This window comes from Bactrocera latifrons, unplaced genomic scaffold (genome assembly GCF_001853355.1).
Source record: "Bactrocera latifrons isolate USDA-ARS-PBARC rearing strain unplaced genomic scaffold, ASM185335v1 scaffold_382, whole genome shotgun sequence".
Taxonomy (NCBI): Eukaryota; Metazoa; Arthropoda; class Insecta; order Diptera; family Tephritidae; genus Bactrocera; species Bactrocera latifrons.
In genome coordinates this window covers 77175-80203 of record NW_017537026.1, presented here as the reverse complement: position 1 = coordinate 80203, position 3029 = coordinate 77175, and positions in this window count along the sequence as shown.

Sequence of the window (3029 nt, the reverse complement as noted above, 5' to 3'; positions counted from 1 at the left end):
TGTAATATCGGAAGTAATTGTTCAGATTGGCTCAATATAGAATAAAGCTGCTATATAAACCGAACAATCGGAATCAATGGCTTGTTTGGAAAACTTTGGCATATCCTCACGAAATTTGACATGGATTACTGCTAGGTAATATCATAATTTCCGAAAAAGATCGGATTACTATAGCATTTAGCTTTCATACAAACTGAACACATAGTTAATAAAAGAAAAGCACCTGTGAAGGGAGTATTAGCTTCGGTGCAGCCGAAGTTAACGTTTTTTCTTGTTTTTTCTTATAACGTGTAGTATGTATTTGCTTGTGGCTCCCGCCCAGCTACGTAAATGTGTGTATATGCACAGCCTCTAAGATGTGTGATCTCCGCGAACTAAAGTGCCACTCTACATATGTATATAATAAACAACACGTTTGTGTATGTATGTGTCGTAGTAGTTCCGAGCATTTGTGTCTGTAATTAGTAGCGGTCGGCATTAATATTAATTAACGCTTGAAGGAATTTCTACTTACTATCCATTCGCAAGAGTAAATGGGACCTTTTACGTCATCGCCGCTCTATGCTTATTAGACGAATACTGAGAGATTCTATGAGCACAGGGGGAAGCAGCAGCAGTTGCTCATCGTAGGAGGCGTTGGCCAAAATATGCAACCGCGAATGTTTGTTTTACCTTGCTTCTAGCATTCTTTGTTAAAAGTGAAAGTGCGCCAACAAGTGACGTCTCATTGAAGGGTGACTTCGTTATCTATCGTGTAAAGATTTTACTTCCCACAGAAACCCAAAGCTCAAAAGATTTATTTAACTCAAGCAACGACCTTTACATCGCTTCGCCCTATGTGCTCTTGAAAAGTTCCACGAATATCCGACGTTTTCGATAAAATTTTGTTCAGCAATGGGACCTATTTTTGGCTCTATAGAAACAAGTGAGATTGCCATATTTGGGACGAAGAGCAACCTGAAGAGATTCACGAGGCACTATTTCATTCAGAAAAACAACGGTTTGGAGTGGTTTGTAGAGAATGTATTCATCATGATAACAAACTATTTGATACCTGAAATTAAAGCTCATGATCTCGGCTAGATTTCAGTCAATGGATATGTTGATAGAGCACTTCGGTGAGCGAATAATTCCACTTTTTGGGCCGGTTGATTGACCACCAAAATCGTGTGATTTGGTATATCGTGGGATATCTAAAATTTAATGCCTTTGCGGACACTCTCTTCCATTCAGACTTTGGAGCGAAATATCAGTTCGATAATCGCCAGTCTAAATGCTCGAACGAGTTATCGAGAATTGGGCTCAACGGGTGAACCATCTGAGACGTAGCCGCGTCCAACATTTGAAAGATATAATCTTCAAAAAATGTTTTTTCGAAAGTTAAGGAACATCCCCATTAAATTTGAAGTTTCTGTGTTCTTTCTTTAAAGAAGTAGGGAACCAACTACTGGATCACCCTATAACAGGACAATTGCAGCAAGTAAGAAAGGGTCATGTTCATGTGGGTAACCGAATATTTCTCACAGATCGTACGATATTTTCTGAATAAAGTCAGCTACACGAACTGGAGCCCACGTTTTGCCGTCTACGTTCTTCGGACAGTGAAAGAAATAGATGGAATTTAAAAGTGTGTTACATCAGAAGTGGGTGAGGTTTTTGTCTGATATCGCCCATTATTTTGGAAACTGGTCCGGATTTTCACTTAAATGTTGGCGGTGCTAAGCCCTTCGCCCCTATTAGACACATATTCTTATAAAACCATCCTGTACCTTCTTGGATATGAAATTTCTTGTCTTTGAATCATTTATTTGTTGAAAACCATTGTATCGGAAGTAGGCTCGATTTTAATCCGATTTCATCTTTTTTCACATTGTCAAACTTAGAGTTTTATATCTTAAATAATGCTTAGTGAAGGTATTTTTTAGGTTTCGTAACTCGCTCTTACATTACCATGAAACGCGACATCTTAATTTTTACTCTAGTTACAATTTTCACGGAATGACGCACGGACGTACACACACTTACCCATATTTCAACTCATCTCGTAATCCTAATTATTTATGTATATGTATGTATATAACTTCACATTTTCTTCATTGTCTTGTTATTAAGAAAATCGAAAGAAAACCTCAAAAACATTATTGGTAGAAGTTTATGCTGAACATGCTCTTGCTGCAATCTTTAGGAGTCACTCAAGTAGACATTTTAAAATCTTTAAAAGTAGCAGGAATACATTCAAAGGCGAGAAAATTTCCATACAGAAAGACGATTTAGCATGTAAGATATGATGCTTGAACGCTGCAAAAGAAAAAATCAACAGTAAAGCCAAAGAGCCATAATCCTTTGTGAGATCAGCGGGACTTGCGTATTATGAGCTTCCAAAACCAAGTTGAACCATTAATGATAAAAGCTACCGACAGCAACTCACCAAATTCAGACGAGCGATTAAAATCTAGAATTTGCGACTATGCAATAGTTTTCATTATGGAAACGTTGGGTTCATATTAAAATACAGGTTAAAAATTATTTGGAAAACAGGGGCTTGGAAATTTTAAATCGATCAGTTTGTATATCACTTATAGTCGTCCGATATCGACGATTACGACAAATAAGCAGCCTAGTGGGGACAAAAGGCCGGTGGCACAATATCAGATCGATAGAGGATCACTTATACTATATATATTTTATAGAGCTTTCGTAGTTTCGTTCTCAGTGCTACAAACTTGGTGGCAAAATTGATAAATTGCTGAGGGTACAAAAGAGGGTCTAAAATGTATATTTAAAAAATATCCAAAAGTTAAAATGGAACACTGAATGAAAAATTCTCCTTTATTTTGCTCCATATTTTATAACATGTTTTTCACTCGGAGGATGGAGTCATGTGTAGAAGTTCACGCAAGTGAGGAAAGTTTTCTGATCGCCATTCACGTCCGAGTGGCCAGAAACGATTCTTTTACATATGACTCAAGCAGCTCACGACTTCCGGTCCTTGACCAAGTATCCTCTGGGTAGCCTAAGAACATCCGTTT